The sequence below is a fragment of the Oncorhynchus nerka genome, linkage group LG4 (genome assembly GCF_034236695.1).
Source record: "Oncorhynchus nerka isolate Pitt River linkage group LG4, Oner_Uvic_2.0, whole genome shotgun sequence".
Taxonomy (NCBI): domain Eukaryota; kingdom Metazoa; phylum Chordata; class Actinopteri; order Salmoniformes; family Salmonidae; genus Oncorhynchus; species Oncorhynchus nerka.
In genome coordinates, this window is record NC_088399.1 from 56085354 (window position 1) to 56109894 (window position 24541).

The 24541-nt window shown below is 42.2% G+C and overlaps 1 protein-coding gene across 1 annotated transcript in view; it reads left to right on the top strand.

Annotated features, from left to right (window-relative positions):
* LOC115128229 (RNA-binding motif, single-stranded-interacting protein 3-like) overlaps positions 1-24541 on the top strand; it is a 245401-nt gene that overhangs the window by 23296 nt on the left and 197564 nt on the right. The gene's annotated exons all lie outside the window — the stretch shown is intronic.

The window sequence follows — 24541 nt, forward strand, 5'->3', positions numbered from 1 at the left end:
GGGTGTTCCATCTCGCATTCTCAAAGCTTGTGAAAGGAGCCGCAATCCAACCACACACACACACACCTTGTATACTGCTTCAAGGTGCTGTTTCGATTTCAAGCGCGGCCTTTTAACTTCAAGCCGGTTTCCTTTTTTGGAAAAAGGCGATTCAATTCTTCTTGACTTCTCTGTATAAAAAAGCGTTTTCCGTGGGCTGCGGTCCCCGCAGTGCTGAGAGGATTACAGAAGCCCACCAATTAGAGCCTGACGATTCTTAAAGCCTATGAATTATTAAGAGCACCCATCGACAATGAGAAGGGGTGGAGGGCAAAAGTGCACTGCCAAGTTACTTGAGCACCTGAGCGGTTAGTGGTTTCCTGTTGCTGTCTTCACATAAGTGCCTGCTCCAAAACCTCACAATGCCTCTAGAAAGTATTCACACCCGTTGACTTTTTCCACATTTTGTCATTTTACAGCCTGAATTTAAAATGGATTAAATAGAGATTTTTTTGTTGTCACTGGCCTACACACAATAACCCATGATGTCAAAGTGGAATTATGTTTTTCAAAATGTTTACAAATGAATTCAAATGAAAAGTTGAAATGTCTTGAGTCAATAAGTATTCAATCCCTTTGTTATGGCAAGCCTAAATAAGTTCAGGAGTACAAATGTGCTTAACAAGTCACAATAAGTTGCATGGACTTTGTGTGCAATAATTGTGTTTAACATGATTTTTGAATGACTACCTCATTTCTGTACCCCACACATTCAGTTAAGGGGTAAGGTCCCTCAGTCGAGCAGTGAATTTCAAACACAGATTAATCCACAAAGACCAGGGAGGTATTCCAATACCTCACAAGAAGGGAACCTATTGGTAAATGGGTAATATCCCTTTCAACATGGTGAAGTTATTCATTTCCCTTTGGATGGTGTATCAATACACCCAGTCACTACAACGATACAGGCGGCTTTCCTAACTCAGTTGCAGGAGAGGAAGGAACCCGCTCAGGGATTTGACCATGAGACCAATGGTGACTTTAAAACAATTACAGAGTTTAATGGCTGTGATAGGAGAAAACTAAGGATGGATAAACAACATTGTAGTTACTCCACAATACTAACCTAATTGAGATAGTGAATAAGGAAGCCTGTACATAATAAAAAAAATCCCAAACATGCATCCTGTTTGCAACAAGGCACTAAAGTAGCAAAGCAGTTCACTTTTTGTCCTGAATACAAAGTGTTATGTTTGGGGCAAATCCAATACAACACATTACTGATTACCACTCTCCATATTTTCAAGTATAGTGGAGGCTGCTTCATGTTATGGGTATGCTTGTAATCGTTAAGGACCGAGGAGTTTTTAAGGATACAAAATACATGGAATGGAGCTAAGCAGAGGGAAAATCATAGAGACCAGACACTGGGAAATTAATTCACCTTTCAGCAGGACAATAACCAAAAACACAAGACCAAATCTACACTGGAGTTGCTTAGACAGTGAACGTTCCTGAGTGGCCGAGTTACAGTTTTGATTTAAATCTACTTGAAAATCTATGCCAATACCTGAAAATGATTGTCTTGCTTTAATCAACAACCAATTTGACATTGCTTGAATAATTGTTTAAAGAATAATGGGCAAATGTTGCACAATCCAGGTGTGTAAAGCTCTTAGAGACTTACCCAGAAAGACTCACAGACTGTAAATGCTGCCAAAGGTGCTTCTACAAATGATTGACTCAGGGGTGTGAATACTTATGTAAATGAGATATTTCTGTGTTTACTTTTCAATACATTTGCAAACATTTCGAAAAACGTGTTTTCACTTTGCCATTATGGGGTATTGTGTGTAGACGGGTGAAAGAAAAAACAAAAATGTCATCCATTTTGAATTCAGGCTATGACACAACAAAATGTAGAAAAAGTCAGTGGGTATGAATACTCCAAGAAACTTTTTGTTTCTTTCATTCCATCATATATTGGATTGATCTAGTGTCGATTTATTAACATTGCCATATTGGAAAGGGGTTGTTCCAGGGGGTGTATATTGTTGGGGTTCACGAATAGAAAGTCTGGGTGCCCTCAAGGCCTTGTAAGCGACTCATGTCGCTACAGGATTTACTGCCTGACTGGAGGTGAGGTAATGAGTCGTTGTGTATCTGAAGGGCATGTCGATGGACTCCAGTGGACTTCACAGAGGGAAGCCTCCTCATAAATTCTATGGGCCACGACTCCTCCAAGCTCCAGTGCCCGAAACATGACCCTGCCAATGTGCATGCTTTTAAGGGAACACCTCGCTAATGTCCCGCGTTCCACCATAAATATAGCTCAGAGACGGTGGGCGATAACTCTTGAGAAATGACAGGGGTACTATGAAATTAGGGCCCTGTCAGATGTTACTCCTGGCTATTGTCAGTACTTGAGATGCATAGAGAGAGGAGGTGTAATGCTTTGTCTGGGAGGCACTGCCTCTGTGTATAACAGAGCTATCATTATTCGTTTTCCCTTTCTCTTATTTTCACCAGTGGCTGTCTAATGTTGCGGGGTTGTCGAATAAGTCCGCGAGTGAGAGAGCTCATGAAACTGATTACTTATATGAATGACTGTTCTTTCCCGGAATTGAAATCCTTTATAGCAGCTAAGAGTGGGAGTAGGGAGGGGGATATGTGTGCATTGTGGCGCAGAGCTTTTAAGAGTGTTGTGATTTAGTTATTTATTGTTTGGCTGCAGGGAATGAAGGAAATGAATGCTGGTTTCGCTCTCTCTCTCTCTCTCATGCCTTGAAGTAGTTTGACTGCACGCAGATGCAACGAAGAGAAAAACGTCTGGCTCGCAGTTTGGTCATATACATTAGCCATGCCCCTGTTTGTCACCAGAATAGCCCAAATGCCCTTTAGCTGACATGCCATTCAGTCCCAAATTCTGAAAAAACACACAAAATGGTTTAGTGCGGATGCTCAAAAACAGAGTTTTTCTTGTTACCACCCATCCCATGCAATCGCACACACAAACTCTCACACACACACTCTCACGCACACACACACACACACACATACACGTACACACGCACAGACACACACAAACCACAAACACTGTGAATAGGCATGCTAAAATAGGGCGAGCAAAGAGAGAGATATTGAGTCCTTGAGACCAGAGATCCACAGTTTTATTGTGAGTATCATACCGTATAAAAAAAATCACGATAGCTGTCATGACAATTTTATAAATGCCAACAGATCATTTGTTCGTTCGACATGTTGGGATCTTTTTGTATCTGTAAATGGTATTATGTGGGCCTCCCGAGTGGTGCAGCGGTCTAAGGCACTGCATCGCAGTGCTAAAGGCGTCACTACAGGCCCGGGTTCAATTCTGGCAGACCCATGAGGCGGTGCACAAGTGGCCCAGCGTCATCCGGGTTAAGGGAGGGTTTGGCCGGCCAGGATGTCCTTGCCCCATCGCGCTCTGGCGACTCCTGTGGCGGGCCGGGCGCATGCACGCTGACACGGTCGCCAGTTGTACGGTTTCCTCTGACACATTGGTCCGGCTGGCTTCCGGGTTAAGTAAGCAGTGTGTCAAGAAGCAGTGCGACTTGGGGACGCATGGCTCTCGACCTTCGCCTCTCCCGAGTCCGTACAGGAGTTTCAGTGATGTGACAAGACTGTAACTACCAATTGTACATCACGAAATTTGGGAGAAAAAAATATTGAGGATCTTATTCTGGTGACATCATGACAGATGCTTGACTGCTGTTTGACAAATATTCTCGCTCTTATCCATAATAATCTCATCATGTAGGCTAGCCTACCCACATAGCCTACCCACACAGCCTACCCACACAGCCTACCTACACAGCCTACCTACACAGCCTACCCACATAGCCTACCCACACAGCCTACCCACTGATCTGCGAGCTGTTGGCTGGAGCGAACGTGCCAAGACCAGAGTAGACATTTGCTATTTAACCGTTTTTGTGACAAAACTATCGGAAATGGAAACACATACTGTATAACTTTTGTTTTTTATTTGGTACATGAAAATTTACATTTTGTGTTCACCATGTCATCACACACTGATTTTTGATCCACAACAATTCTGTTGGTGGGAAAACACCACTTGTGGGAGAATGTTAATATTTTCTTTATAGAAATGAATGGTAAAAAATGTATTGCTAACCTCTCACCATTACAATAACACAGGAGATTTGCATACCTTCAAGACATGCTAACCTCTCACCATTACAATAACACACGAGGTTAGCATACCTCAAAGACATGCTAACCTCTCACCATTAAAATAACACAGGAGGTTTGCATACCTTCAAGACATGCTAACCTCTCACCATTACAATAACACAGGAGGTTTGCATACCTTCAAGACATGCTAACCTCTCACCATTACAATAACACACGAGGTTTGCATACCTCCAAGACATGCTAACCTCTCACCATTACAATAACACAGGAGATTAGTATACCTCCAAGACATGCTAACCTCTCACCATTACAATAACACAGGAGGTTAGTATACCTCCAAGACATGCTAACCTCTCACCATTACAATAACACAGGAGGTTAGTTTGACATGCTAACCTCCAAGACATGACATGCTAACCTCTCACCATTACAATAACACAGGAGGTTTGCATACCTTCAAGACATGCTAACCTCTCACCATTACAATAACACAGGAGGTTTGCATACCTCCAAGACATGCTAACCTCTCACCATTACAATAACACAGGAGGTTAGTATACCTCCAAGACATGCTATCCTCTCACCATTACAATAACACAGGAGGTTTGCATACCTTCAAGACATGCTAACCTCTCACCATTACAATAACACAGGAGGTTTGCATACCTTCAAGACATGCTAACCTCTCACCATTACAATAACACAGGAGGTTTGCATACCTCCAAGACATGCTAACCTCTCACCATTACAATAACACAGGAGGTTAGTATACCTCCAAGACATGCTAACCTCTCACCATTACAATAACACACGAGGTTAGTATACCTCCAAGACATGCTAACCTCTCACCATTACAATAACACAGGAGGTTAGCATACCTCCAAGACATGCTAACCTCTCACCATTACAATAACACAGGAGTTTAGCATACCTCCAAGACATGCTAACCTCTCACCATTACAATAACACAGGAGTTTAGCATACCTCCAAGACATGCTAACCTCTCACCATTACAATAACACAGGAGGTTAGCATACCTCCAAGACATGCTAACCTCTCACCATTACAATAACACAGGAGGTTAGCATACCTCCAAGACATGCTAACCTCTCACCATTACAATAACACAGGAGGTTTGCATGCCTTCAAGATATGCTAACCTCTCACCATTACAATAACACAGGAGGTTAGCATACCTTCAAGACATGCTAACCTCTCACCATTACAATAACACACGAGGTTTGTATACCTCCAAGACATGCTAACCTCTCACCATTACAATAACACACGAGGTTTGTATACCTCCAAGACATGCTAACCTCTCACCATTACAATAACACAGGAGTTTAGCATACCTCCAAGACATGCTAACCTCTCACCATTACAATAACACAGGAGGTTAGCATACCTCCAAGACATGCTAACCTCTCACCATTACAATAACACAGGAGGTTTGCATGCCTTCAAGATATGCTAACCTCTCACCATTACAATAACACACGAGGTTTGTATACCTGCCAAGACATGCTAACCTCTCACCATTACAATAACACAGGAGTTTAGCATACCTCCAAGACATGCTAACCTCTCACCATTACAATAACACAGGAGGTTAGCATACCTCCAAGACATGCTAACCTCTCACCATTACAATAACACAGGAGGTTTGCATGCCTTCAAGATATGCCCTCTCACCATTACAATAACACAGAGGTTAGCATGCTAACCTCTCACCATTACAATAACACACGAGGTTTGTATACCTCCAAGACATGCTAACCTCTCACCATTACAATAACACAGGAGGTTTGCATACCTCCAAGACATGCTAACCTCTCACCATTACAATAACACACGAGGTTTGTATACCTCCAAGACATGCTAACCTCTCACCATTACAATAACACAGGAGTTTAGCATACCTCCAAGACATGCTAACCTCTCACCATTACAATAACACAGGAGGTTAGCATACCTCCAAGACATGCTAACCTCTCACCATTACAATAACACAGGAGGTTAGCATACCTCCAAGACATGCTAACCTCTCACCATTACAATAACACAGGAGGTTTGCATACCTTCAAGACATGCTAACCTCTCACCATTACAATAACACACGAGGTTAGTATACCTCCAAGACATGCTAACCTCTCACCATTACAATAACACACAAGGTTAGCATACCTTCAAGACATGCTAACCTCTCACCATTACAATAACACACGAGGTTAGTATACCTCCAAGACATGCTAACCTCTCACCATTACAATAACACAGGAGGTTTGCATACCTCCAAGACATGCTAACCTCTCACCATTACAATAACACACGAGGTTTGTATACCTCCAAGACATGCTAACCTCTCACCATTACAATAACACAGGAGTTTAGCATACCTCCAAGACATGCTAACCTCTCACCATTACAATAACACAGGAGGTTAGCATACCTCCAAGACATGCTAACCTCTCACCATTACAATAACACAGGAGGTTAGCATACCTCCAAGACATGCTAACCTCTCACCATTACAATAACACAGGAGGTTTGCATACCTTCAAGACATGCTAACCTCTCACCATTACAATAACACACGAGGTTAGTATACCTCCAAGACATGCTAACCTCTCACCATTACAATAACACACAAGGTTAGCATACCTTCAAGACATGCTAACCTCTCACCATTACAATAACACACGAGGTTAGTATACCTCCAAGACATGCTAACCTCTCACCATTACAATAACACACAAGGTTAGCATACCTTCAAGACATGCATGCTAACCTCTCACCATTACAATAACACAGGAGGTTTGCATACCTCCAAGACATGCTAACCTCTCACCATTACAATAACACAGGAGGTTAGTATACCTCCAAGACATGCTAACCTCTCACCATTACAATAACACAAGAGGTTAGCATACCTCCAAGACATGCTAACCTCTCACCATTAGAATAACACAGGAGGTTTGCATACCTTCAAGACATGCTAACCTCTCACCATTACAATAACACAGGAGGTTAGTATACCTCCAAGACATGCTAACCTCTCACCATTACAATAACACAGGAGGTTAGCATACCTCCAAGACATGCTAACCTCTCACCATTACAATAACACAGGAGGTTAGCATACCTCCAAGACATGCTAACCTCTCACCATTACAATAACACAGGAGGTTTGCATACCTTCAAGACATGCTAACCTCTCACCATTACAATAACACACGAGGTTAGTATACCTCCAAGACATGCTAACCTCTCACCATTACAATAACACACAAGGTTAGCATACCTTCAAGACATGCTAACCTCTCACCATTACAATAACACACAAGGTTAGTATACCTCCAAGACATGCTAACCTCTCACCATTACAATAACACACGAGGTTAGCATACCTTCAAGACATGCTAACCTCTCACCATTACAATAACACAGGAGGTTTGTTTTTTTGAAGGGGGGTTATGATAGTTATGCCTCTAACTTTCTCACTCATCATTATTCATGATTCATTCAGGACTATCCCTAATCATAGTACTTGAATACACATATACACTGACTATACTCTTTCAATGACATAGACTGGCCAGGTGAATCCAGGTGAATCCAGGTGAAAGCTATCATCCCTTATTGATGTCACCTGTTAAATCAACTTCAATCAGTGTAGATGATGTGGAGGTGACAGGTTAAATTAGGATTTTAAAGCTTTGAGACATTGTATGTGTGTGTCATTCAGAGGGGAAACGGGCAAGACAAAAGATTAAAGTGCCTTTGAACGGGGTATGGTAGTAGGTGCCAGGCACACTGGTTTGTGACAAGAACTGCAACGCTGCTGTTGCTGGGTTTTTTCATGCTCAACAGTTTCCCGTGTGTATGAAGAATGGTCCACCACCCAAACAACATCCAGCCAACTTGACACAACTGTGGGAAGCATTGGATTCAACATGTGCCAGCATCCGTGTGTGTGTGTGTGCGTGCGCGTGTGTGTGTGTGTGTGGGGGGTTTATGTACAAACAATGCTGTAAATTCTAAACAGTCCAGCCAATATGGTTGAAAATACCCTCTAATTAAATCTAACAGTCTGCACTTTAACCTCATAGTCATTTTTTTTTTTTTTTTTACTTAACTAGGCAAGTCAGTTAAGAACAAAATCTTATTTTCAATGACAGACTAGGAACAGTGGGTTAACTGTTCAGGGGCGTAACAACAGATTTTTATCTTGTCAGCCCAGGGATTTGATCTTGCAACCTTGTGGTTACTAGTCCAACACTCTAACCACTAGTCTACCTGCCACCCCATTGTATCTTAGCAAATCCAAAGTGCACAGAGCAAAGTGCCAAAACAACAATTAAAAATGGTCTCTGTCCCAATACTTTTGGAGCTGACTCTATCCCATTTATGCGATTTATGGATTAATTTTAATCTGGGTATGTTGTTGAGTTTACTGGACACATTCTCATCAAGCACAATAAAAAAAACATGTTGCCTTGTGGGAGAATAGATCATTTATTGTCCATTTGGTCTTCTGCTTTTCTTCTTTTTTTTTTGCCAACACCCCTAGACTCACACAAACGTTGAGAGGCAAGTGAGATTTGTAGAACTAACACAAACATAGCAGCATTTAAATGAATGTTTAAGATCTTTACAGCTAAAATGGCTAGTAGCACTGTTCGATATGGCTGCAGTTCCGTTCTCTCAGAAAGTTGTGTAGACTTTCCCAATGCTCGCCTCCACCACCACTGGTATCGTCTAAGCCTGTGTCCCCAAATGTTGGAGGCCGGATTTTAGACTTCAAATGCACCCTATTCCCTACATAGTGCACTACTTTTGACCATATCTCTATGCCCTGGTCAAAAGTTGTGCCCTATATAGGGAATAGGGTGCGGCTTCCAACATAGTCCGGGGGCGAATGGGATCGGCGCAGAAGATGGCTTGGTGCCCCGCGGGGTGTGAACCAGGCTTTAATTGACTAATAATGCATTTCCAGCTTCCATCTTCACCTAGAGGAAAGCCACCCCGTGTCTGATTGCTGCTTTCTGTGTGGCATCTCTCGAATCCGACTCATGTGCTCACACAGATATAAAAGGCTGCGTGGGGCCTTATTGTCATGCTAATCGTCCGGTCGCGGTAGTTAACCGACCCGTCCGCTGTTCCTCTCACGTTGAGTCTCCGGTCTTGGGGATTTAGCGGAGGGCCTGCCACCGGCGGCCGTCAGCGCCAAGGACCTTCCTGTTCATGTGGTAATCTGTGTGGCAGGACAATGGGCTGATCGCTGTTCCTCCAGAGCCAGTCCCGACACATTCACGCAGAGAATGGAGGGCCACACAGCGCACAACAATAGCGCGTGACTAGCGTCTGAGGGAAAGAGTCCATTGGAGGGTAAATAAATGGAAACCCTTTAGCAGATACAATAGACCAGACCACCACTGCTGAATTCACATTTGATGTCTCCCCACAATTTGCCATGGTTTATGGAACACTGTAGGTCGGCAATACAACAGGATGTACTGAAACATGTGGAGTCTTGTTTGTATACTTTATATATATACGTTTCTCACCCTAGAAAATAAAACTAGAGCTCATAACATAAACTTTTGGATGTGTATTGCAGCCCATGGTGTACTCTATCTATATATCTATATCTATATTTGAATACGTGTTTATGCGTTTGTTTTTCTAATAACAACAATAAAAAAATACATACTACAGACTCTTGTCAGGAGTGAAATGTTCCACTCCAAAAAAAAAAAGAAGATGCCAGTTCCCTGACCATTGCCTTGTTTTGCATCCACCTCTTCCTCAATGAGGGCACGGCAGACCTGAGTCACTGCGGCAGGGGGGAAATATTACACCGTTACGCTCTCATATTCCAGAGCACTAGTGACTTATCTCATTAATAAATCACACCACCTACCAAAGGCTGGACTCAAACACTGGAATTCTTCCCCCATTGGCAAGGGTCTCTATCACCAGCCTATTTCATTGATGTACAAGAGTACTACACTGTCTCTGTCTCTCTCACTCTTCTCTCTTCGTTTCTTTTATTTCACACTTTTCTTCTTTTTCGCTGGCTGCCCAGTATGGCTCATGTTATTTATCACAACTTGTGACACTCTTGGAAAAAGCTCCAAACCCACACCGATTGAACTCCACTTGGGAGAGCTGGGAAGAAGTTCAGACCATTTATCTTTTTCCAGTTGGTCATGGGGATAGACAGCATAGATTTCCTGCCCAGGAAAGTCTAACACTCGTTCCCCCAACATACTGTGAGAGTCTCTTTTGAAGGGTCACTAACTCATAAGGGATGCCAATACAATAAACCCAGAACTGCACATGTCCAAACTTCTCTCACGTGGGTTGGATGATACTTTTTTCGTAAATCATCTTGAAAAAAATGCATACTTAAAAAATGGAAATCAACCAAGGTCAAATGCTTTATTATGTAAATGTTGAAAGTGCGTGGGCGATGGAGAGAAACAACACGCTGCAGTTTGAGGCCATGTGGCAGAGAGTGATGCGGGCGCTGGAGACGGGGGTGTGAGCAGGTGGGTCTGGGCAGGAATGATGTCGTTGATGTTTGTGTGCGTCAGTATGCTGTCATTTGTTATGTGTACGTATTATATTGTTAGAAAATGTTTCAATTAAATAAAGAATGATGGATTTTATTTCACCTTCTGTGAATGTTGTCAGCAATAACTTTGCTAAGATGCATGAACTAGTTTTCCATCTTCATCAACATACTATATATACTCAAAACCTTTCCAATAGGTTACATGCATTATTACTCTCTCCGCAATTGGGATATACACACAACATATTTGCCTATTTGTGACGAAACAATGCAGTATGCTTAGTGAGGAGATGGGATGGGATGTAGAGGGTTTGTGTTGAGTAACACATTATTCTACAGGGGACAGCTTGTTGCTTAAGATGCTGGAATCTGGCACATTGTCTTCTTTGGCCTACTAAACTCTGCTCACAACACTGCGTCGGCTCCCCGGTGGCACTTAACAGGGAAAAGGAGGAGGAGTAGGAGAAGGGGTAGGGAGGAGGAGGGAGAGGAGGAGGATGGAGAGGGGGAGGGGGAGGGGAAGGAGGAGGAGGGAAGATGAGGGAGGAGGATGGTTCCACGGTTCTTGAATACTGAGGCCTGAAGCAACACAAGGCTCTGTGACTAACACCAATGTTCTCCCATCATCCTCTAGCTCTGGATGCGGTACACATGTTCTGCTTTCTTTTGGGGCTAGTTGAGTTGAAATGACAGTTTGGGAAATTGAAGTAGTTTATTTGGAATTTGCCGGCTTAAAAAAAAAAACATACATTTGAATTCTTAGCGATGTTAGTGATGTCTCACAGGTGTGAGTCTATATTGCTATTCTGCCCACTTGAGGGCACCTTAGTCTGTTTTTGTTCAGAAGAAGAATTCATACCTTTTAGCAAACAGTACCATTCATAACATGTGCGTTCCTATTAGAGGAATAGTCCATAAAGGACAATGAAACAGTCATTGTTTCCCCGCTGATTTGTCATCATTTGTGCACATCCACCATAGCAGTGCCTGGCACTTGGTGCCAGTATCCAGTCTGGCTTTTGTCATTGATGCCTCATGGAAAAGATTCCCTGGGGGCCTAAAATGGCATACCAGAGATGGTATGGATGTTTCAGATGTCGAAAAGAAAGACTGCATAATCAAGACAGGTGTTGTGTGATCTACATGCGTTCATGTGCGTTAGGGAGCACACAGGCTCTGTACTACGCATGTGTGAGTGTGGCTGCCAGAGAAAAGCAGTGTTGTGGATCGGAATTCCTCCTCACTGGCTCGTGCTGCCCTAATTAGAGAGAGGGGCTCGTTACATAGGGCTACACACACACACACCAGACAGCTAGGCCCCTTTTTATCGCATTCTATCTATCTCGCCCAGGCACACCAGTGTGCCTGGGCATGTACTGTGCTGTACACACAGAGAGAGGTGTGTACGTATAAACACACACACTCGCACAGGGACAGACGCAGATATGTACACACACTCACATACACACACACACAATACACACACACACAGATGCAAATAGATTCAGCTATATTGTGGTTTGTATAGCCACACACAGTCCCATAGCATAGGGGGTGTTTGGAATGCTTGATTGGAGTCGATCCGGCTCTTGCGTAGGCTGAATATAGCATACCCTAGCAAATGTTTTTTTTTAAATGGCATGATGAGCATGGTACTGTATGATACATGCATTACTCAAATTCAACTATATATGCAAATCTACAATAGATGTGTGTGCACTTGTGTCAGTGTGTGTGTGTGTGTCTGGGTCTCCGTGTGTGAGTGTTTGCATGCGTTCTTGTGTGTGTGTGTGACACAGTGTTTGTATTTGTGAGTGTGCCTCCCCCATCGGTCAGTGGGCTGTAACTCTGGGACCGGGCGGCAGTGGCCTTTGAGCTTCGCCACCGCTCTTGCGCCAATTACCCCCTTATTTATGAATTTGAGCACAGTTGACCTTCTGTAGGAGAGACGTAAATTTGTTTGGCTGAAGAACGGCAGAACAAATGGTCTGTTGGGAGTGGCCCCCTCTCCTATCCTCCCAGCCCTCCCTGCACATAAGCAATAACTCTCCTCCTCCGCCCAGGCCAGGCCAAGCCCAGCTACTCTGCCTGCAGCCAAAAGGAGCTGGATAGAACTGGCAGCTATAAGTGCTCTGTGTATATCTGCTTGTGTGAGCGGATGCATGTGTATGGGAGAGGACATGTTATAAGTGAGGAGGTATATGTTGTACTTTAATGCATGAAGTGCGTTGGTCTATCACCTATTTGGACATTTGTGATTATGTCTACGTGCTCATGTGCATGAAAGTTGTGTGTGTGTGTGTTTCTGATAGCCCAATGTGTGTGTGTTTCTGACAATGTGTGAGTGTGTGTGTGTGTTCTTTGTGTGACTGCAGCAGCGCAGGGTGGGCACGTTGCCAGGCTCATGTGCATGACTGGATTGGCAGAGAGAGGAGAGGGAGAGAGAGAGAGAGAGAGAGAGAGAGAGAGAGAGAGAGAGAGAGAGAGAGAGAGAGAGAGAGAGAGAGAGAGAGAGGAGAGAGAGAGAGAGAGAGAGAGAGAGAGAGAGAGAGAGAGAGAGAGAGAGAGAGAGAGAGAGAGAGAGAGAGAGAGAGAGAGAGAGAGAGAGAGAGAGAGAGAGAGAGAGAGAGAGAGAGAGAGAGAGAGAGAGAGAGAGAGAGAGAGAGAGAGAGAGAGAGAGAGAGAGAGAGAGAGAGAGAGAGAGAGAGAGAGAGAGAGAGAGAGAGAGAGAGAGAGAGAGAGAGAGAGAGAGAGAGAGAGAGAGAGGTCACACAGGAGTGGGCCACGCCCCCACCCTCGCCTCTGTTTGTGTTTGGGCTTCCTGTGAGAAAAACAACTGACTCCTGAAGAATGTGACTCCCAATTAGAGAGAGAGAGGAGAGGGAATGAGACGAGAACCCTGCTCTCCCAGCAACACTGCAGCGTTACTTCACAGCAAAAAATCTCCATTCAATCTGCACAAACATCCCCACCCCATTCAGTCTGCACACTGTGGAGAATCGAACGAGAGCTACCTACTTATCCTATCAGTCACAATATATTAAAATGCAGCAGAGTGTACCCAAGCTACGGTAACCAGGAGTAAATGGAATAAATCAATTGAATAAAACCAACTGTTCCGTATGTAGTCAGTTTCAATTGGACGTAATTGCACAGGAATGAAAATCAAAAAAGCCTTAATAAACCGGCAGCCAATTTGTTTTCTTATTGTGTTTGCACTAATATGATTGTGAGTGTTGTGACCGTTTCTTAACAACAGGTTAAAGAGCTCGGGAAGAACTAGCTTCGAGAGTTTTGGAGGTGATGGAATTCTGGAACCTTGAGTCTCGGCAGACTCTCCTCCCACGCTCGCGGGTGAGCCAGCTGTAACTGTAATGATGACAAATCAGACCAAATATTTACGCCCGTCGAGTTGTACTTTGGCTCGGGTCACGGCACGCTCTGCCCTATTAGTTATTCCCCTGAAACGTTTGAGTTTTTTCACATTTTCAGTAGTTTTCAACATGTCTTGCTCCCCATGCACCTGTCTATCTTGTACTCATCTAAACATACTCAGAAATAATACACCCATATAATTTACACCATTTGCAAAGTGCTTTTCGTTATGCAAGACTAATCTCAGTGCATAAAATCAAAGATCAACTAGAAAGTTACGGGGGTGGGTGGGATCCAGGGATGCTGGTCCATGTTGACTCCAATGCTTCCCACAGTTGTGTCAAGTTGGCTGGATGTCCTTTGGGTTGTGGGACATTCTTGATACACACGGGAAACTGTTGAGCGTGAAAACCCCAACAGCGTTGCAGTTCTTGACACAACCTGGTGTGCCTGGCATCTACTACCATACCCCGTTCAAAGGCACTTTAATCTTTCATCTTGCCTATTCACCCTCTGAATGGCACACATACACATGTCTCAATTGTCTCAAGATTTAAAAAGTGACCTCAATAGGGGATCATAACTTTCACCTCGGTTTACCTGGTCAGTCTATGTCATGGAAAGAGCAGGTGTGCTTAATGTTTTGTACACTCAGCTCTTGGACTCACAGAAAAAGCAACCCAATAATTGATTGCTGGATTTTTCGTTGTTGCATTTCTTATATGAATAGACTATTTGAAGAGGGATGCAAGCTCCATGGGCCAGAGAGTTTGAACAAAGAGAGAAAGCTAGATGGCAGTAGGCTATAGCAGTTATTTGTTCAGAACCGTAACCATTCAACCTTAGTGAAGAGAAACAAAAAAACATATTGTTCAAGCATTTCATTACAATGATGAAGATAGGACAACAAAAAGTATTTCATTTAACTGCTGAAAGTAAGTTAGGAATGAAGCAACACTATAGAGAAAACGAGAAGATAGGCTAATCAGCATCACATGTTCTCTCCCAGCTTTATGGTTTGAAAGAGGGGCGTAATTCCAGTCCATAAAATACTATACAGTTGAAGTCGGAAGTTTACATACACCTTAGCCAAACACATATAAACTCAGTTTTTCACAATTCCTGACATTTAATCTGTGTAAAAATTCCCTGTCTTAGGTCAGTTAGGATCACCACTTTATTTTAAGAATGTGAAATGTCAGAATAATAGTAGAAAGAATGATATATTTCAGCTTTTATTTCTTTCATCACATTCCCAGTAGGTCAGAAGTTTACATAGCTTGGGTCAAACATTTCGGGTAGCCTTCCACAAGCTTCCCACATAAGTTGGGTGAATTTTGGCCCATTCCTCCTGACAGAACTGGTGTAACAGAGTCAGGTTGTAGGCCTCCTTGCTCGCACACGCTTTTTCAGTTCTGCCCACAAATTTTCTATAGAATTGAGGTCAGGGCTTTGTGGTGGACACTCCAATCCACTCCTTTTGCCACAACTTTGGAAGTATGCTTGGGGTCATTGTTGATTTGGAAGACCTATTTGCGACCAAGCTTTAACTTCCTGACTGATGTCTTGCGATGTTGCTTCAACATATCCACATAATTTTCCTGCCTCATGAGGCCATCTATTTTGTGAAGTGCACCAGTCCCTCCTGCAGCAAAGCACCCCCACATCATGATGCTGCCACCCCTGTGCTTCACGGTTGGGATGGTGTTCTTTGGCAAGCAAGCCTCCCCCTTTTTCCTCCAAACATAACGATGGTCATTATGGCCAAACAGTTCATTTTTGTTTCATCAGACCAGAGGACATTTCTCCAAAAAATATGATCTTTGTCCCCATGTGCAGTTGCAAACCATAGTTTGGCGTTTTTTATGGCAGTTTTGGAGCAGTGGCTTCTTCCTTGCTGAGCAGCCTTTCAGGTTATGTCAATATAGGACTATTTTTTACTGTGGATAGATACATTTGTACCTGTTTCCTCCAGCATCTTCACAAGGTCACGCATCTCCTTCCTGAGGCTGCGTGGTCCCATGGTGTTTATACTTGCGTACTATTGTTTGTACAGATGAACGTGGTACCTTCAGCCGTTTGGAAATTGATCCTAAGGATGAACCAGACTTGTGGATGTCTACAATTTATTTCAGAGGTCTTGGCTGATTTCTTTAGATTTTCCCATGATGTCAAGCAAAGAGGCACTGAGTTTGAAGGTAGGCCTTGAAATACATCCACTGGTACACCTCCAATTGACTCAAATGATGTCAATTAGCATTCAGAAGCTTCTAAATGCATGACATCATTTTCTGGAATTTTCCAAGCTGTTTAACGGCAGTCAATTTAGTGTATGAAATCTTCTGACCCACTGGAATTGTGATACAGTGAATTCTAAGTGAAATAATCTGTCTGTAAACAATTGTTAGAAAAATGACTTGTGTCATGCACAAAGTAGACGTCCTAACCGACTTGCCAAAACTATAGTTTGTTAACAAGAAATTTGTGGAGTGGTTGAAAGACGAGTTTTAAAGACTCCAACCTAAGTGTATGTTAACTTCCGACTTCAACTGAACATAGGCGTAGAGAGGCCCATTATCAGCAACCATCACTCCTGTATTCCAATGGCACGTTGTGTTAGCTAATCCAAGTTTATCATTTTAAAATACAAATTGATCATTATAAAACCCTTTTGCAATTATGTTAGCACACCTGAAAACTGTTGTCCTGATTAAAGAAGCAATAAAACTGGCCTCCTTTAGACTATTTGGACAATTTCTTTCCTTTTCTTTCAAATACAAGGACATTTCTAAGTGACCCCAAACTTTTGAATGGTAGTGTATATAGCCTATATAAAGCAACAGAAGCTTAGGCCTAACCCCATAGAGATAGAGATGCCCCAACATGCATTTCTTTATGTGAGATGGCTGCTGAATCTGCTATACAGATATAGATGTACAGAAGGAGGCTAATTCATACATTTTCAATCAGAATATTTTGTATAAATATGACCATTATATTGTTAGATTATAGGAGTTACTCTGGTAGGCCTGAAACATTCATCCTCACCTCAACTGTCGGTGCGCACTGCCTTCTTATCATAGGCTTGAAGTAGCTAAAGCTTAATAATAACCACACCAAACCTTCACAAAAGTTTCTAAACTTTATTGGGATAATATCAGAAGTTAAGCCATTGTTTATAGAGAAAATATGAACAGGCCTATATATTGCGGCAAACTCAGAATTAGAGTTGCAACTGAATTTGGCCAGAATGAAACAAAACACTTGCAAACTGGTTTAAACAGGCTGCAGTATGTTGCAGCAATTACCAATAAATAAATACAATAAAAATGCCTAACATGCCAAACAAATGACAGAAATAGGCTAATGTTATTTATTTTACAGCAGACCTACTTATAACCTATTGTCGCCCTTTCTTGTAGTCAAATGACCTAGTGGCCTCATGGGTGGAATGTTACAAATATTTTCCTAGAATTTCATAATTAATAAACATATTTTTAAAAACCATACAAAAACAAATCTGGTGTTTCTATGTCAAATGTCTTTTTTATATTTCAGTCTTTAGTGATGTAAATATAGTGTAATATTTGGAAGCAAACTCAAAATTGAATACATTTCAACTCTATATCTGACAAGTGTTCTTTTTTGTTGTTGCCCATAACCATTTGTGTGAGTTGTATACTTTGGTTTCGAAGTAAGTTTGTTTAAGACTACCAAGAAAACACTCGTCACCCTGATTTAGCCCACTGCGGTACAGGTTAAAGCACACAACTAAAAAGATACGTCTCAACAGAATTAAACAAAACAGGTTGTCACGGCTGTCGTAAGAACGGGACCAAGGCACAGCGGATGTTGAGTTCCACATATTTAATTTAAAGAGAAACTTAAACAAAACAAAATATATCAATAAACAAACACAAAACAATATCCCACAAACACAGGTGGGAAAAATAGCTACTTAAATATGATCCCACAATTAGAGACAACGATTACCAGCTGCTTCTAATTGGGAATCATACAAAACACCAACACAGAAAATATAAACTAGAACACAACATAGAAATTATAAACTAGAATACCCCCTAGTCACGCCCTGACCTACTACACCATAGAGAAACAAGGGCTCTCTATGGTCAGGGCGTGACACAGGTTTGCATATTTAAAGAACTGGTTTCGATTAACAAACAAGCTTACAATAATAGCAATGGTATACAATAATAATAATAATGTTAAAAAATATTTTTAACTTAACCAGGCAAGTCAGTTAAGAACAAAGTCTTCCTTACAATGACGGCCTACAGGGGAACAGTGGGTTAACTGCCTTGTTCAGGGGCAGAACAACAGATTTTTACCTTGTCAGCTCAGGGATTTGATCCAGCAACCTTTCAGTTACTGGCCCAACGCTCTAACCACTAGGCTACCTGCCAACCCAAAGCAAACCCACTGTACCGAATAAAAAATACAAGTTAAATGGGTTTTCATTACATTTTCAACTCTAGGCCTACTGATGGTTTTGCCAAAATGTTGCGCAGATATAGCAAATGTGTCCACTCTGGTATTGGCATGTGCACTCTTAGCCAACAGTGCAGGTAGAGCCTCCTACATGATGAGATTATTATGGACAAAAGTACAAGATTATTTTTATTTGTCAAATGGCAGCTAAGCATCGATAATCATTCACCAAAATAAGACTGTGTACTTTCACCACCCTGTGAGGTTCATCATAACTTATTTCATCTGTAGCTGAATAAACTGCATGCTTTCCCATGATGTCCTGACATTTTCTTATCCGACATGTAGACTTCTTTACTGCATAAAAGGTTTGGATGGAAACCTGGTTAAACATCAAGCCATTTTGAGGATGCTGAAATTGTATTTTGGATGAGTGTGTACCTGCATAAGGGGGCTTTTGAAGTAGCTTAATCCAATTTAAACATTGCGACTGGTTTTGTTTATGCCACATATAGAAGGTAATCCAATTTAAAAAGTTCAATGATAAATATTTAGGCTATATTGAAGCATTTGAAGTGTGCAAGGAATAGCCCGCTTGGATTGGAGAGGAGGCACAGTGTGTGTTAAACTTTCCTGAATAACTGGGTCTGCCGGGAGCATATGTGGCCACATTATTATAGGAGGACTTGGGAGAATGATGATCTGCAACAGACAGCGCATTCAGTGTCAGAAGTAAGAATACAGCCAGACTGGCCTGCTGCTGTGCCTTTCTACACCTTATAAACCATTGAGTAGGCCCACAGCTGATCCAAATCGAATAAAACATTCAAATCACAGGTCTTTTGCGCCGTTGTGTTTTTATGTGTGATATGATTTGCCTTTTGCAGATCTGGACAAACGATCCACCTACTGTACCGCTATTGTCACTATGAATGGTGGCTAGAGGGCAGGATAGACCCTTAGACTGGTAGACTTTACTGACCTGTGGCAGTGTAAAAGTTAACACACGGAAAAGCGTAGTGTATAAGGGAAGCCCCTCAACACCTTGGTAAAGGTGAGGCAGATGAGGAAATGTGGCTCGGTTGGAATAAATTATATAGTAAAATCTGCAAAATATAAACCAGGGAAAAAAGCACTACCCTGTCCTATTTTGGACCCCCTCCCTCCCTTCCCCCAAAGTAAATTGCCATCTGTCTCTACATAAAAATGATAATACAGTATAATGTATAACAATATTAAACCATATAATTAAAGCAACACTCAAAGTCAATCATACGCTTAACACACAATGTCCCTTTGACTCTGCAGTGAGACTTATTTATAGATTTACAACGTTCTCAGCTCTGTCATACCGACGACATGCTCTGCATACTTTCCCTCCCCCGGGGGCCAAGACGGACGATATGTAAACCCCTTGGTTTCTATATAAAGGCACGTGGCCTGACAAAGAGAACACAATATCCAGCTCTGTCTTTCACACTACAGCCTGCCGCTCCGTCTTCTTCACCTTCAGACCGACAGAAACCTGAGACAGACCAATCAACATGTTGAGAAATAGCCTGGTGTCCTCTGTGGCTGCTGCATCCCAGATTCCAGTCCCACTTTTGTTTTGTTTCTCTGGATGGAAGGCCCACAGGCAAACCCGGAAGTCCAGCGGGATGTGGGAAGGAGGCACTGCTGCAACTTGTTCTCTTACTCTCTCTCTTTTTTTCTTTGTCTCTTGTTCTCTCTCTCTTTTTTTGTCTACTGAACTCTCTCTTTATCTCAATATACAGTATCTCTCTCTCTCCATCCCTCCATAGAGATCTGTCTAGCTTCCTAATAGGAGACATTGGCTTTAGTATCAGTCCCTAGGGCAGTGGAAGATGCTTTTCCTATGCACTCCTCTGGCTATGGGTTTACCAAGGGAGAGAGAGACAAGGGAAGTGGATGGGAGGACACACTGTATCCCTCTGCTTGAAGAGACTATGGTTCAAGAATAAATGCTTAAAGTTTAGGTTTTGAGTAACCCTTTGCAGATGGGGATTTGTGTTAGCCAGATATACAGTTGAAGTCTGAAGTTTACATACACTCAGGTTGTAGTCATTAAAACTCGTTATTCAACCAATCCACACATTTCTTGTTAACAAACTATAGGTTTGGCAAGTCGGTTAGGACATCTACTTTGTGCATGACACAAGTAATTTTTTTCCCCAACAATTGTTTACAGACAGATTATTTCACTTATAATTCACTGTATCACAATTCCAGTGGATCAGAAGTATACATACGCTAAGTTGAAAATGATGCCATGGCTTTAGAAGCTTCTGATAGACTAATTGACATCATTTGAGTCAATTGGAAGTATACCAGTGGATGTATTTCAAGGGCTACCTTCAAACTCAGTGCCTCTTTGCTTGACATCATGGGAAAATCAAAAGAAATCAGCCAAAACCTCAGAAAAAAACATTTGTAGACTTCCACAAGTCCGGTTCATCCTTGGGAGCAATTTTTATTTCACCTTTATTTAACCAGGTAGGCTATTTGAGAACAAGTTCTCATTTACAACTGGGACCTGGCCAAGATAAAGCAAAGCAGTGCTACACAAACAACAACACCGAGTTACACATGGAATAAACAAACATACAGTCAATAATACAATAGAAAAAAAGTCTATATACAGTGTGTGCAAATAAGGTAGGATAAGGGAGGTAAGGCAATAAATAGGCCACATTGGCGAAATAATTACAATATATTAAATAAACACTGGAGTGATAGATGTGCAGAAGATGAATGTGCAAGTATGTGCAAAATAAATAAATAACAGTATGGGGATGAGGTAGTTGGATGGGCTATGTACAGGTGCAGTGATCGGTGAGCTGCTCTGACAGCTGGTGCTTAAAGTTAGTGAGGGAGATATGAGTCTCCAGCTTCAGTGATCTTTTCAGTTCGTTCCAGTCATTGGCAGCAGAAAACTGGAAGGAAAGGCGGCCAAATGAGGAATTGGCTTTAGGGGTGACCAGTGAAATATGCCTGCTGGAGTGTGTGCTACGGGTGGGTGCTACTATGGTGACCAGATAAGGTGGGGCTTTACCTAGCAAAGAATTATAGATGACCTGGAGCCAGTGGGTTTGGCGACGAATATGAAGTGAGGGCCAGCCAACTAGAGCATACAGGTCGCAGTGGTGGGTAGTATATGGGGCTTTGGTGACAAAACGGATGGCACTGTGATAGACTGCATCCAATTTGCTGAGTAGAGTGTTGGAGGCTTTTACGAGGGTATGTTTGGCAGCATGAGTGAAGGATGCTTTGTTGCGAAATAGGAAGCCGATTCTAGATTTAATTTTGGATTGGAGATGCTTAATGTGAGTCTGGAAGGAGAGTTTACAGTCTAACCAGACACCTAGGTATTTGTAGTTGTCCACATATTCTAGGTCAGAACCGTTCAGTGTAGTGATTCTGGACGGGCAGGCAGGTGTGGGCAGCGATCCGTGGAAGAGCATGCATTTAGTTTTACTTACATTTAAGAGCAGTTGGAGGCCACGGAAGGAGAGTTGTACGGCATTGAAGCTCGTCTGTGGGTTAGTTACCACAGTGTCCAAAGACGGGCCAGAAGTATACAGAATGGTGTCGTCTGCGTAGAGGTGGATCAGAGAATCACCAGCAGCTAGAGCGACATCATTGATGTATAAAGAGAAGAGAGTTGGCCCGAGAATTGAACACTGTGGCACCCTCATAGAGACTGCCAGAGGTCCGGACAACAGGCCCTCCGATTTGACACACTGAACTCTGTCTGAGAAGTAGTTGGCGAACCAGGCGAGGCAGTCATTTGAGAAACCAAGGCTATTGAGTCTGCCGATAAGAATCTGGTGATTGACAGAGTCGAAAGCCTTGGCCAGGTTGATGAATACAGCTGCACAGTATTGTCAAGGTACCACGTTCATCTGTACAAACAATAGTACGCAAGTATAAACATCAAGGGACCACGCAGCCGTCATACCGCTCAGGAAGGAGATGCGTTCTGTCTCCTAGAGATGAACGTACTTTGGTGCGAAAAGTGCAAATTAATCCCAGAACAACAAGGACCTTGTGAAGATGCTGGAGGAAACAGGTACAAATGATCTATATCCACAGTAAAACGAGTCCTATATCGACATAACCTGAAAGGCCTCTCAGCAAGGGAGAAGCCACTGCTCCAAACCACCGTAAAAAAAGCCAGACTACGGTTTGCATCTGCACATGGGGACAATGGTCGCACTTTTTGGAGAAATGTCCACTGGTCTGTTGAAACAAAAATTAACTGTTTGGCCATAATGACCATCGTTATGTTTGGAGGAAAAACTTGCAAGCTGATGAACACCATCCTAACTGTGAAGCACGGGGGTGGCAGCATCATGATGTGGGGGTGCTGTGCTGCAGGAGGGACTGGTGCACTTCACAAAATAGATGGCACCATGAGGCAGGAAAATTATGAGGATATATTGAAGCAACATCTCAGGACATCAGTCAGGAAGTTTAAGCTTGGTCACAAATGGGTCTTCCAAATGGACAATGACCCCAAGCATACTTCCAAAGTTGTGCCAAAAATGGTTTAAGGACAACAAAGTCAAGGTATTGGACTGGCCATCACAAAGCCTTTACCTCAATCCTATAGAAAATTTGTGGGCAGAACTTAAAACTCATGTGTGAGCAAGCACATGTGCGAACAAGGATCCCTACAATCCTGACTCTGTTACACCAGCTCTGTCAGGAGGAATGGGCCAAAAATCACCCAACTAATTGTGGGAAGCTTGTGGAAGGCTACCTGAAACGTTTGACCCAAGTTAAATAATTTGAAGGCAATGCTACCAAATACTAATTGAGTGTTTGTAAACTTCTGACCCACTGGGAATGTGATGAAAGAAACAAAAGCTGAAATAAATCATTCTCTCCACTATTATTTTGATATTTCATATTCTTAAAATAAAGTGTTGATCCTAACTGACCTAAGACAGGGAATTGTTACGAGGATTAAATGTCAGGTATTTAAATGTATTTGGCTATAGTGTATGTAAACTTCCGACTTCAACTGTGTACTTGCTGTAAAGATACTGGCTGTGTACATGATTATTCGGCTTGTCTTGTGAGTCATCATAACAAATGGGCTAGGAATTTCCAGGGACATCACGATATGATATTATCACGATACTTCTAGAGCCTTCAGAAAGTATTCATACCCCTTGACTTATTCAACATGTTGTGTTATAGCCTGAATTCTAAGTCTGAATTGTTTTCTTCACCTATCTACACAAAATACCCCATAATGACAAAGTGAAAACATGTTTTTAGACATTTACTGAATATGAAATACAGAAATTTCTCATTTACATAGGTATTCACACCCCTGTTTAGAATCATATTTGGCAATGATTACAGCTGTCTTACAGAGTCTTTCTGGGTAATTCTCTAAGAGCTTTGCACCCCTGGATTGTACAATATTTGCACATTATTCTTTCAAAAACTCTGTCAAGTTTGTTGTTGATCATTGCTAGACAGCCATTTTCAAGTCTTGCCATAGATTTTCAAGCCGATTTAAGTGAAAACTGTAACTAGGCCAGTCATGAAAATTCACGTTCGTCGGTAAGCAACTCCAGAGTTTATTTGACCTTGTGTTTTAGATTATTGTCCTGCTGAAAGGTGAATTTGTCTCTGTCGGTCGGAAAGCAGACTGAACCAGGTTTTCTTCTAGGATTTAGCCAATGCTAATTTATTTATTTAACCTTTATTTATCTAGGCAAGCTTAGCTATATTCCATTCATTTCTATCCTGACAAAAACTCCCTAGTCCTTGCTTATGACAAGGTTACCCATAACCTAATGCAGCCACCAAATATGAAGTGTTACTCAGTGATGTGTTGTGTTGGATTTTCCCCAAACATAACCCTTTGTAGGACATAAAGCTTATTTATTTATTTTTTCAGTTTTTTTCAGTTTACTT